This window comes from Equus caballus, chromosome 4, assembly GCF_041296265.1.
Source record: "Equus caballus isolate H_3958 breed thoroughbred chromosome 4, TB-T2T, whole genome shotgun sequence".
Classification (NCBI taxonomy): Eukaryota; Metazoa; Chordata; class Mammalia; order Perissodactyla; family Equidae; genus Equus; species Equus caballus.
Window position 1 is genome coordinate 94,465,571 of NC_091687.1, and position 13,492 is coordinate 94,479,062.

Genomic DNA, 13,492 nt, shown 5'->3' on the forward strand with positions numbered 1-13,492 from the left:
TGATCCAGACATGCACACATGAACGTAGAGAGATCCAGTAAAAACTCTTTACTGAAACTGTTATATGTATATATAAAGTCTGTTGTTTATGAGCCACTAAACGAACCAAGCTACTTTACTATGCTTGCCATATAGTATATAGAGGCTGAGAACACAGACTCTGGAACCAGATTGCTTAGTTTTGAATACAAGACCCAATGCTTACTGATTTTGTGCCACCTCTGGCAAGTTAGTTAACCCATCTCTGTTTAGTTTTCCACATGTGTTAAACGGGGCTAACAATAGAGTTCAATAAATGTAAATTTTTTGTTATCATTTAGAAATAGCAAATAGAGATTTTAAATCAAAAGAAAAATCTCCAAATATCGAACGACTACCTTGATTGATATTCTCTTGATTCTGCTTTCTGACAAATAGAAATATAAATGGTGATATATTTCCGGAAACAAATCTCAAGGAGGAATTTGTTAGGCAAATCCTGGAGTCCCTATCTCTTCTCTAACTCACACTCTCACCTGTGTGATCTTTGAGTGAAATAATACTCACAGCTCTTGATTTATATATCTAGCCCAGACTTCTCCTTTGTGATCTCGTCTTATATTTAACTTCTTACCCATTTGAATGTCTCAAACTTAGCGTGCCCAAAATAGGATTTGGTCTCCTCTAGATTCTAAACCTAGTTGTTCCCTAGACTTCCCCATCTCTGTGAATGACACGAGTAACCACCGTATCACTAAAACCAAAAACATGGTGACGAAGATGCTCTCGTTCACCAAACTCAAACCAGGCTCCTCTGAGCCCTCTTCTCAATTAGGCCTCAAACCTTGGTCTATAAAGACTTGAACAAACACTAACATGGTTCCTAACTGCTCAAGGCCACATTCCTAAAATGACCCTAGTCCTCCTTAAAGTGCCAGCTTGAGAAAACTCAAAGCTGCCCAAATTTTGTTTAGTGTTTGTTCCAGCCAACGCCTGAGGATAGGGCCTCTGTCTTCCAGTCTCTATAGGAGGGTAGAATCCTAACTTGGATAATTGCCAGCTAGCAGACATAGCTGGCCCCATCACTTCCACTGCCTAACCTCCTCTATTTGTCACTTCTCTGACTTTGCTGAGCCCTACCTGCCCCCCTCCCTACTCCCTCATTCTCTCTTTAAAACACTCATTCACCTCTGTACAAATTGAAGTTGAGTTCAGTTCACACTAGGCTCTTTTCCCTATTGTGATAGTTATTACTGAAAAAAATCTGTCCTTACCACTTTACTAGTGTCTGGCTTTGTTTATCTTTGAAAATGGGAGTTGTAAATAACTCCTGCCTTTCCCAGTCTTTCCTTGTTATTCAATCCATTAGTAAATCCTTCAAAACATATCTTAAATTGTTCACTGCTTGCTATCTTCACTACTGACTATCACCCCTAGACACCCCTTCTCCGCCACTGTCATTTCAGTCTGCACCGCTACAGTAGTCTCCCAGCTGGTCTACCCATTTTCACTCCTACCCTTTTCCAAGTAATTTCCCACATAACCAGAATTACCTTTTTAAAACATAAATCAAACATGCACTTTTGTCCTAAGACCTTTCAATGGCTTCCTATTGCATTTGGGATAAAATCCTAATTACTTGTGATGGCCTTCAGGGCCCTCTCTGATATGACCCTGATGGTCCCTCCTGTCTCATTGCTTCCTTGGTTCCCACAGATCTCATCTCTCAGGTTCAGGAAAAACCAAGCTCATTCCAGCCTCGGGCCATTATGCTTGTTGTTTCCTGTCTGGAATGTTCTACTCATTCTTGCTCACTTCTTGTGCCTGTTGAGGTCTCAGTGCAAATGTTACCTCTTCAAGCCTCCCAGACCACCCACTTTAAATAGGTCCCTCAGTTCCTTTTACCATATAACCCAGCTTTTTCCGCCTTCACATCACTTATCACGAATATTTTCATTATTTTTTTGTCTATTTTGGTAGGTATTTATGGTGTTCAACAAATTATTTCCTTTTGTCTGCCATCCTGGACACTAGAGAGGATTACTCTTCCTGGCTTCCTTGTAGTTGAGTAATGTCATGTAACTAATTTTGGCCTATTAGTTGTGAGCAGCAGTAATATGAGTCACTTCCAGACTTGCCAATTCAAGACCCTTCAGAGCTCTTTTTCCCTCTGTTACAGCAACCAGCAACATGTGAGACAGCGGCGACACAGTCAGGCTGGGTTCCTGAGTGACCACAATGCGCAGAGCTCCCCTGCCGTCCCATGATGGACATGTAGTATGGAGGAAAATTAAACTCTTATCGTTTCAAGCTACTGAGATTTTGGTGTTTATTACTGCAGCAACACTGAGCCAATCTTCTGACTAATAGAGAAATTATTGTCAGAAGGGAGGTGTTAGTGGAAGAAAAACCTTATATAGATGGCATTGGCTTAGGGGCTAGGTGGTACATAACAAGGGAAGTGGTAGTAGAAGCTATGAGGATAATGACTCATAGTCACAGGAGTGAAATATTTGGCAAAGCAATCTCTTGTGATAGCATGGTGATGCGTGGAAGGCACATAATGTACCCTGTAAACTTGTAGCTCTAGGAGAAGAGGCTGGAAAATGGAAAGCTGGTGGCTCGTGTTGGTAACCATTTGGTGTGGGGGACATGTTTTTATTTCTTTTTCTCCAGCTTTATATAATTGACGTATAACATTGTGTAAGTTCAAAGTGTACCATGTGTTTATTTCTTATATGCACATATTGTGAAATGATTACCTCAGTATGGTTAGTTAACATAGTCATCACCTCACGTAGTCACCTTTTTGTGTGTGTGCGGTAAGAACTTTTAAGATTTATTCTCTTAGCAACTTTCAAATATATGATACAGTATTGTTAAATGTAGTCACCTTGCTGTACATTAGATCCACGTAATTTATTCGTCTTATAACTGGAATTTTGTACCTTTGACCACCTTCACCCACTCCCCTACTGGCAACCACAAACCTACTCTCTATATCTATTCAGTTTTTTTAGATTCCTCGTGTAAGTGAGATCACACGGTACTTGTCTTTCTTTGTCTGACTTATTTCACTTCACATAACATCCTCAAGGTTCATACCTGTTGGCGCAAATGGCAGGAATTCCTTCTTTTTGAGGGCTGAATAATATTCCATTGTATATGTATAAATGTATATGTGTATACACACACACACACACATTTTCTTTATCCATTCATCTGTCAATGGACACTTAGGTTGTTTCCTGTCTTGGCTATTGTAAATAATGCTGCAATGAACATGGTTGTAGAGAAATCTCTTCATATCCTGTTTTCATTTTCTTTGGATATATACTCAGAAGTGAAATTGCTGGATCATATGGTAGTTCTATTTTTAATTTTTGAGGAAGCTCCATACTGTTTTCCGTAGTGGCCGCACCAATTTACATTCCTACAAACAGTGTGCAAGGGTTCCCTTTTCTCCACATCCTCACCAACACTTATCTCTTTTTGATGATAGCCATTCTAACAGGTGTGAATGATATCTCATTGTGGTTTTGATTTGTGCTTCTCTGATGATTAGTAACTTTGAGTATCTTTTCATATACCTTTTGGCCATTTGTGTGTGTTCTTTGGAAAAATGTCAGTACAGAGCCTCTGGCCATTTTTTAGTTGGATTATTTGGAGTTTTTTACTAATAAGTTATATGAGTTACTTAAACATTTTGAATATTACCCCTTATCATATATACGATTTGCAAATATTTTCTTCCATTCCATAGATTGTCTTTTCATTTTGTTGATTGTTTCTTTTGCTGTGCAGAGCCTTTTTAGTTTATTGTAGTCCCACTTGTTGATTTTTGCTTTTGTTGCTGTGCTGAGAAGCCAGACATGGTATATTGAATTAAGAATATACAGATTATGACCTGGCTGAATGCAGAGGTACAAACTACAAAGGTAGGGGTGGCAGGTAGCTCCCTCAGCATCTGAGGTCCCACTTTGGGGAAGTGAAACCCATGAAGTCGTTTTGATTGAAGACACAGTTTCAGGGGACCCATGCAAAGGAAGTAGAGTCACAAGATTTGTTACTTACAGATCCCAGAAGCAAAAGGGTGCAATGAGCCAGGGGAAGGGTGGTCCTCTGTCTCGGGTCATAAGCGAGCAGGAGATAAGAAAGCAAGGTAGCAATCACCTATTACTTATAAGGCAGTTGGGGCAGAGGTCACTAACTTTTCTGGGGCTTAAGTTGAAGTGGTTATTTAAAAATGTGCCCCGGGAAAAATAAAGTGGGAATTTATGACTGGAATCCTAAGCTCAGGTCCTTATCTAAACATTCTGACTCTGGGTGTGAGCATGTTATTATACTGTAAAATGCCTAGGCAGCAACTCAGAAAAACAAAAGTTGTTTTTCTAGAGAATTATTCTTCTCATCACAGTTGCCTGAATTTTTTGGTGTCATCTCGAAAAAATATTGCCAAGACCAATGTCAAGGAGCATCTTTCCTGTGTTTTCTTCTAGGAGTTTTATGATTTCAGATCTTATATTTAAGTCTTTAATCCATTTTGAGTTAATTTTTGTAAGTGGAATAAGATAGGAGTCCAATTTCATTCTTTTGCATATGGCCATCCAGTCTTCCCAACACCATTTATTTAAAAGACTATCTTTTCCTTATTGAATATTCTTGGCTCCCTTATCTAATATTAGTTGACTATGTATGTGTGAGTTTATTTCTGGGCTCCCTATTTTGTTCCATTGGTCTGTTTTTATGCCAGTACCATACTGTTTTGATTACTATAGCTTTGTAATATAGTTTGAAATCAGGAAGTATGATGCCTCCAGTTTTGTTCTTCTTTTTCTTGATTGCACACAAGATCTTTTGTGGTTCAATACTAATTTTAGGATTTTTAAAAAATGCCATTGGAATTTTGGTAGGGATTGCATTGACTCTATAGATGGCTTTGGGTACTATGGACATTTTAACAACGTTAATTCTTCCAATCCATGAACATGGGATATTATCCCATTTGTTTGTGTTTTCTTCAATTTCTTTCACCACTGCCTTATAATTTTGAGTTGTATACGTCTTTCACCTTCTTGGTTAAATTTATTTTTAAGTATTTTATAGTTTTTGATCCTATTATGAATGGGATTGCTTTCTTTGTTTCTTTTTCAGATAGTTTATTGTTAGTGTATAGAAATGCAACTAGGGGCTGGCCTGGTGGCATAATGGTTAAGTTCGTGCACTCCATTTCAGCAGCCTGGGGTTCACCAGTTCAGATCCTCGTCGCAGACCTAGCATCCCTTGTCAAGCCATGGTGAGGTGGCATCCTACATAGAAGAATTAGAAGGATGTACACCTAAGATATATGACTATGCACTGGGGCTTTGAGAAGAAAAAAAAGAGAGGAAGATTGGCAAGAGATATTAGCTCAGGGCCAATCTTCCTCACCAAAAAAAAAAAAAAAAAAGAGAGAGAGAGAGAGAGAGAGAAACGCAACTGATTTTTGTATGTTGATTTTGTATCCTGCACTTTGCTGAATTCATTGGTTAGTTCTAACAGTTTTTTGGTGGAATCTTCAGGATTTTCTTTATGTGAGATTATTTCATCTAAAAACAGAGACAATTTTACTTCTTCCTTTCTAATTTAGATGCCTTTTATTTCTTTTTCTTACCTAATTGCTCTGAATAGGACTTCTAGTACTATGTTGAATAAAGGTAGTGAATTTGGGCTCACTTTGCTTAGAGGAAAAGCTTTCACCATTGAGTATGATGTTAGCTGTGGGCTTGTCATATATGGCCTTTATTATGTTGAGTCAAGTTCCTTCTATACCCAATTGCTGAGAGTGTCTATAATGAAAGGATGTTGAATTTTGTCAAATGCTGCTTCTGCATCTAGTGAGATGATCATATAATTTTTATCTTCCATTCTATTAATGTGATTTATCACATGATTGATTTGTGTATGTTGAACAATTCTTGTACCCCAGGGAGGAATCCCACTTGATCATGATGTATGGTCTTTTAACGTACTGTTGAATTCAGTTTGCTAGTATTTTGTTAAGCATTTTTCATCCATAATTCATCAGGGATATTGGCCTTTGTTTTTTTTTTATTGTTGTCTCCCTTTCTGGCTTTGATATACAAGTAATGCTGGCCTTGTAAAATGAGTTTGAGAGTTCCTTCCTCTTGTAATTTTTGGGAGAGTTTGAGAAGGGTTGGTATTAACTCTTCTTTAAGTGTTTGGTAAAATTTACCACTGAAACCACCTGGTTCTGGGCTTTCCTTTGTTGGGAAGTTTTTGATTACTGATTCAGTTCTTCTTACTCATTGTTGATTTGCTTAATTTTCTATTTCTTCATGATTCAGTCTTGTTTAGGTTGTATGTTTCTAGGAATTTATCCATTTCTTCTAGGTTGTCCAATTTGTTGGTGTATAAATTGTTCATGGTAGTCTCTTATGATCCTTTGTATTTCTATGCTATTTGTTGTAATGTTTCCTCTTTTATTTTTAATTTTATTTGAGTCCTTTCTCTTTTTTCCTTGCTTAGTCTAGGTAAAGGTTGTCAATGTTGTTTATCTTTTCAAAGAACCAACTCTTAGTTTTGTTAATCTTTTCTATTTTCCTATTCTCTATTAATTTGTCTGCTCTAAACTGTATTGTTTCTTTTCTTCTGCTAACTTTGGGCTTAGTTTGTTCTTCTTTTCTAGTTCCTTGAGGTGTATTGTTAGGTTGTTTATTTGAGATCTTTCTTTTTTCTCGGTGTATGCATTTATAGCTATAAACTCTCCTCTTAGAACTGCTTTTGCCACATTTCATAAGTTTTGGTATGTTATGTTTCCATTTTAATTTGTCTAAATGTATTTTTTTATTTCCCTTTTGGCTTCTTGTTTGATCCATTGGTTGTTCAAAGTTCTGTTGTTTAACTTCCATATATTTTAAATTTTTCAGCTTTCCTCCTATTTCTCATGTCATACCACTGTGACCAGAAAAGATATTTGATATGATTTATATCTTCTTGAACTTGTTGAGATTGTTTTGTTGCCTAACATACGATCCATCCTAAAAAATATTCCATGTACACTTGAGAAGAATGTATATTCTGCTGCTGTTGAACAGAATGTTCTGTATATGTCTGTTAGGTTCATTTGGGTATTGGTAAATATTGATTACATGAGATACTACAGGATAAGATAAATTCAGAAAATAATTGTCCAGCTTGCAATAAAAAAAGAGAGAGATTATAGAGTCCAAAAATTTGGAGACTTGCACAGTTGGAAGATACAAATGATTCTCATCCTCCATCAGTAAAAAACAATACTGAGATGAGCAACAAAAGCTGATTAGAATTCTTTGTGTCAAGGATCAAATCAAGGAGATGACTGTCACACTCATGACTAAAACCTCTGCATTGATTAAAGTGGTGTCCAGTAAATCTTTTCGGTTGGATAGAATGGTACAGGTCTTCCCATTGACAAAGGCTGATGGGTTCAAGGTGCCCACGAGAGAGAAACAAAAGAAAAATTTGTGTCTCGGGAAGTACAATGGCTGTGACTATGGCACATGGAACTCACTTGAATCAAACATAGAAAGAGATGACTAAATGTTTTAAGAGTGGGGCCAAAATATCCACCAGTGAATGCTGTAATTCATAGCATATAATGAGACTTAAAATGACCCTTGGGCCTCAATCTTCTGTGGGCAGGAAGTAGTCTGAGAAAACTGCCCCAAATCTAAAGAGGACATATTCTCCAGTGCTCACTTAATATAAGGACATAGAGGATAATGGAGAAGAACTCCCCTAGAAGGTGGAAGGTGGAGCTAAGAACCATAGAAAACAGTGCAATGGAGGAGGGGAGTCTGCCATGGATCAGAATTGAAGCCTAATCAAGGAACATTCCTAACCCTAGTGCAGAGGACCCTCGCAAAGTCTGCCTGGCAGGATTCCAAAATTACCACAGATTAATAATTGCTATCTATATCTCATTCTTCTCCTTTTCAAATGGGCATGTTTATGGTGGTTATCCTGATCCTACTCTACCATTATATGTTAGTTATGCTGGGAGGGGGATGGAGATATTTTGTTTATTTGTTCATGTCTCCAGATGAAGACTACTGACTACTGTGAGATCCTGGACTTTGAGTTTGATACTATGATAGAACTTTTTGGGTTATTTCCCTGGAAGAGAGTATGCATATATTTTGCATGTGGGAAGAAAGGTAAACCTCATATCTAATGATCAGAAAGGCCAACCCTTGTAGTTGCTGGTCTTGCCTGCTCATGCTTCCCCCTTTGGGGCACTTTATAGCCCCCTAGTGTTTGGGTGGGGCCATATGACTAGTTCTGGCAAATGACTTGTGAACAAAAGTGATATAAATCACTTCTAGGCCAAAACAGTTAAACATTTAATTGCCATCGTGAGTTCCTCCAATGCACTCTTTCCAATAGGGTGACAACCCTCAGCCTGAGTTCCTGAGTAACAATGAGAAGAAAATTCCCCTGCAACTGGTGAAAGACATGTAGCGTCAATGAGAAATAAATCTTTTGTTTTAAGCCACTAAGATTTTGGGTATTGTATGTTATGGCAGAATAACCTAGCCTATCCTGAGTAAAATACCTATTTATTGGTCTGCCTCTTGCATTAGAAAGTAGGCTTAATGAAGCCACGAATCTTGTCTATCTTGCTGTAAGTTATATATAGATATTTATTACTACACCGGCTCATAGTAGGTGCTAAATAAATATTTCTTGAATTAACAGAGTGAATTATCTTAGCATAATTAAGGACCTTAATGATCCAAGATTCATTCCTGAAAAGACAGTCACCTCACTTTGCATGGTGATGAGCCTAGAAAACTCTGACAAGCAGGGTCTAAATAATTTTTGAAAAGAATTTTGAGGTCTGCTTCAAAGTACACAAAAAGAGAATAATCTTAAATAAGGCCATGACAACTTTAACTGAGGCCATGTTCTTTTATTTCCATATTACAAAAGTAGTACATGAATGAATGCTTATTTTGAAAGTTTTAAGAAAACATCATTGCATATAGAGTAAAAAATGAAAATACCCTTTATTGCGTCTCTGATCTTCCCCTTATATCACCTGACTTACCTTCCCATAGGTAAGTGCTGACAGAACAGTGTTCAGCAGAACTGGTGAACTATGCTATGTACTTTTAATTTGAGATAGTAAAACTGTATAAAAATGGATTTGTAAGAATATTGTTGTGATTTATAACAAGAAAATATATTTGGTCTTCATCCCTGATTCTGGTACAAAGCTCCTAAAACTCTCGGAATTTCCTAAGTGATGAGAGCTATAAAGTATCTTTTGTTAAGTTAGTGAGGTGACTTTTGGACCCATCTAAGGATGGGGGCTGTTTGCCAGGAGAACTGACTATGTGATTAGAGGGTTGGAACTTTCAGTCCTACCCCTTGACCTCCAGGGAAGGAAGAAAGGCTGAAGATTGAATCACTCACCACTTGCCAATGATTTAATCAATCTTGCCTATGTAATGAAGCCTCCATATAAACCCGAAAGGAAGGACTTTGGTGAGCTTCTGGGTTGGTGAATATGTGGCGGTGCTGGGAGAGTGGTGCACCTGGAGAGGGTGTGGCAGCTCCGTGCCCTTTCCCCATGCCTTGCGCTATGCATCTCTTCCATCTGGCTGCTCCTGAGTTATATCCTTTTATAATGAATCAGTAATCGAGTAAATAAAGTGTTTCTCTGAGTTCTGTGAGCTGCTGTAACAAGTTAATTGAACTCAAGGAAGAGGTGGTAGGAAGCTCCAATCTATAGCCAGTTGTCAGAAGGACGAGTGACAACCTAGGCTTGTGACTGGTGTCTAAAATTGGAGATGGGGGAGAGTCTTGTAGACTGAACCCTTAACCTGTGGAATCCGATGCTTTCTCCCAGTAGATAGTGTCAGAATTGAGTTGAATTGTAGGGCATCCACCTGGTGTCCTGGCATTGCTTGTTGGTGTGGGGAAACCCACACCCCCATATACACACATGGTGGAATTGGGTGCAGGACCCTTAATTTTGTAGGGTCTGTGTATAGACACACACACAGAAAAACATACCAGAAAGAATCAAATATTAATCATGCCATTCTCTGAATTGTGGGAGTGTGGTTGAATTCTTGCTTTCTTCCTTATACTTTTCTATATTTTCTAAGTTTTTTGTCAACAAATATTAATTTAGGAATCAGAAAAATAAAATTATTTTTCTTGTCATATATGTACGTAGAGCAGAACTTACATCCAATTCACTTGAAGGAGTTTAGTTTCAGTCATTGTGATAAAAAGTTTATAAAGTAAAGTGACAGGAAAGAGTAATAAAGTGGACATAGCTCTACCAGATATTCAAACATGATAAGAATTTACAACAAATAATTAATTCAATAAATATTTATTCAGTGCCCAACACTGTTTTAGGAATCAAGAAGAGAGTGGTGACTAAGAAAAATAAGACCCCTGTTCTCATGGAGATAAATATCCTAATGGGAGGGACAGATAGTAAACAAGTAAATGAATAAGATCACTTAGGTAGTATTTAGTGCTATGAAGAAACTGAAGAATGATGTTATGATAGTGAATGTTGTTGGAGGGGGGCAATATTAGCTAGATAGGAAGGTCAAAGGAGGCCTCTCTGAGAGCAGAATATTTGATCTGAGACTTCGAGGAGGAGTGAGACACTCAAATGTCTGTAGGGAGAGCATTCCAGGCAGAGAGAACAGCAATTACAAAAGCCAAGGCAGGTATAGGCTTGGTAGAATTAGGGATTGGGTGGGCCAGCTGGTAGGAATGTGTAAGAGAAAAGTCATGGTAAGTCCTGACAATAATGTGGACTTGCTGAATGTGTTGTAGGGATTTTCTTGGACAAGAAAAATGTATGACCTATAGAATATTACTGATAAACTGTTCAAAAGTGGTAAGAACAATGCAGTGCTAAAATGGCATTAACATCATACAGAAAGTCTAACAAGTCTAAAATTCAATTTTTCATTTCTCTTGCCTCTCTGAAGTTCTCCTTTAGATTATGTGCCTCATATAGATTCAGTGTCATGAACAGCTAAGACCCTTATAGGTAGTTAAACAATTTCAAGATGAAGTTTCAAGGAAGCCCATTCTTCACCATGCCCTGATTAGACCCTCCAAAATTAATGCATGATATCAGCACTGAGTTCCAGGCAGCAGGTGCTGATGAGGGACAGTCCAAGGAAGAATTGAGCCAGAGAGGCCACACAGAGGGCCATGTTGTGTGTGCATGTGTATGGGGCTGGGTGGTGGCCATGAAGCTGGGAGGCCACAACGTTTGGCTGGGCAAACAACTGGAGTGCTTGAGTATGGCGCTAGAGCTGCCTAGGCCCCTCCACTTCAAAGGATCTAGATTCATTTTTAGAGTGGAGTAGGCTAAGCTTAAACAGCCTCAACCATTTTAGGAAGATAGTGAGTTAACTTGACCAAACAGAGATGTTTAATTTAGAAATAAGGGGAGATTCTGACTTACTGTAGATGTTTCTCTGTGAACAGAATTTACTCTACTGAGATGTTTGAATTTCTTCTTTGTTCTGAATTATGTTTCACTTTTCATATTGAATTATTAGAGGATAATTTGTTTATATGGTTTATAGAAACAAATATGTTGTTATAGACAAAATACAATGCATTGGGCAGTATGCTGTTTTTCCTTTTATTAATCCACACCTACGTGGATTCTGGGGCCAGGCACCACTGCTCACATTTGGCAGTCCCTGAATTTTAGGGCACATCCCTGGGTTGAGATGACTAGTCTCTGAGGTGTTAACTTTGCAATCCTGAGCTTATAATGGAAAAGCAAATGTCACACTGCCTCAAGTGACAGCAATTTCTGAAATGGATCCTTAGGGAACTAAACCAGACTGGATGGATAAAGAGACAGAGATTAGCTTACAAAGTCTGCCACATTGAGTTGAGTTCATGACACAACTTAAGACCTCTTAAAGGAAGAACTAAACTCTCACTGGACTATTAAACAACAATCTGCCTTCAAGAGCAGGCAATAAATTGCCAGTGCTGATTACAGTAACAATATGGAGACAGTGCTAAGTCTGATCGTATGCATCAAGAATAACTTCCAAAACCATGCTTGTAGCTGGAGGGAAATGGATTTTTTCATTCAAGATGGACTCATTAAAATGTCTGCATTTATGACATTGCTGACTATAATAATCCTGAAATGTCTTCCTTTGTATGTATATACTTACTAAAGAATAGACATGGGGTAAAGGAATCATATTTTATAAAACTGAAAGGTGGGTTACTAGAAATGCTAATGTGTATATAGTTAACACCTATAATTCGCTTTGTCTTGAATAGACTCACTCATTTCACAGTCTCTGAAGTGGTACGTCACACTGCTGTTTCAGGGGAGCAATATGATACGGGGAGAGAATGCATTTCCTTGACCTGCTCCTGGAAAGGCTCTCTGCTTCATCAACAGTCAACTCATTAACACCTTCCAGTGCTCACGGCCAAAGCACTGGGATTGTCCTTTACGCCACTCATTTCTTTATAGCTTTCCTTTTGAGGTTTGTTTTCCCACCCAATGTTGGAGCATACAGGCAGTGGAGAACTAAAGTTCTTTGGGAAAGCTTCACACGCTTAGATCCTGCAGTGACTGTATGAATAATGAGCTCAACATTGCAAGGCCCTCTAAGGTAGATGGAAAGAATTTGATTATTTCTGCTAACTTTAGGGAAAGTTACTGAGGGAAAAAGAAGACAACAATTCAAACTTCCATGAGCTGTGTGTTTTCAGAAAACATAAACTAGCCAAATCATCAACAGAAAAGTCTTATAAATGTTAAGACTAATGAAAAATATTGTGTGTCAATATGTGTGACACATTTATGCTTATTTTTTATGGCTTGGAGTATATTTCTGTTTTAAAGATTCTAGAAGTTGGTCTTCTTTCTTTGATTTATTTGATGCCATATTTTTTTCAACCACAAATCATAAGATTATTCTTATAAGAAAATATGACATCTTATGATGATTCATCTTGTTTTCAATCCCCAGGCACCATATAGTAAAAATCCTGAACCATCTATAATTTTTTTTCTGCCAGATTTGGGGATGGTCCAATTGCAGTGTGACTCCGTCTCTACTTTTCAAAACATGTGACTTACATAGATTCACTGTCTATATGGGTAGGAGCAAGCGTAATAAAAATGCAAGTTATAGGTATGCTGATTTTGTTGCTAAAAGCAAATGCTTAACTGGTATGCTGTATGACATCCTTATCAGGGAGGCCTACACGTATTAACCACAGGGAAGTAGGGTATAGAAAGGAGTTGGAGAGAAAAAGAAGAATAATGGTAAAAACAAACATTCTACTGTTTTATAGATTATTCAATACTTTTACATCATTTCATCTGATCATTGAACTAGTATCATTTCACAGATGTGGAAATGAAGCAGGGAGAGCTTATGTGACTTTCCAAGGCGACGGAGGCAGTAGTTGGAGAAGCTGGATGCCCATGGAGCCTCAG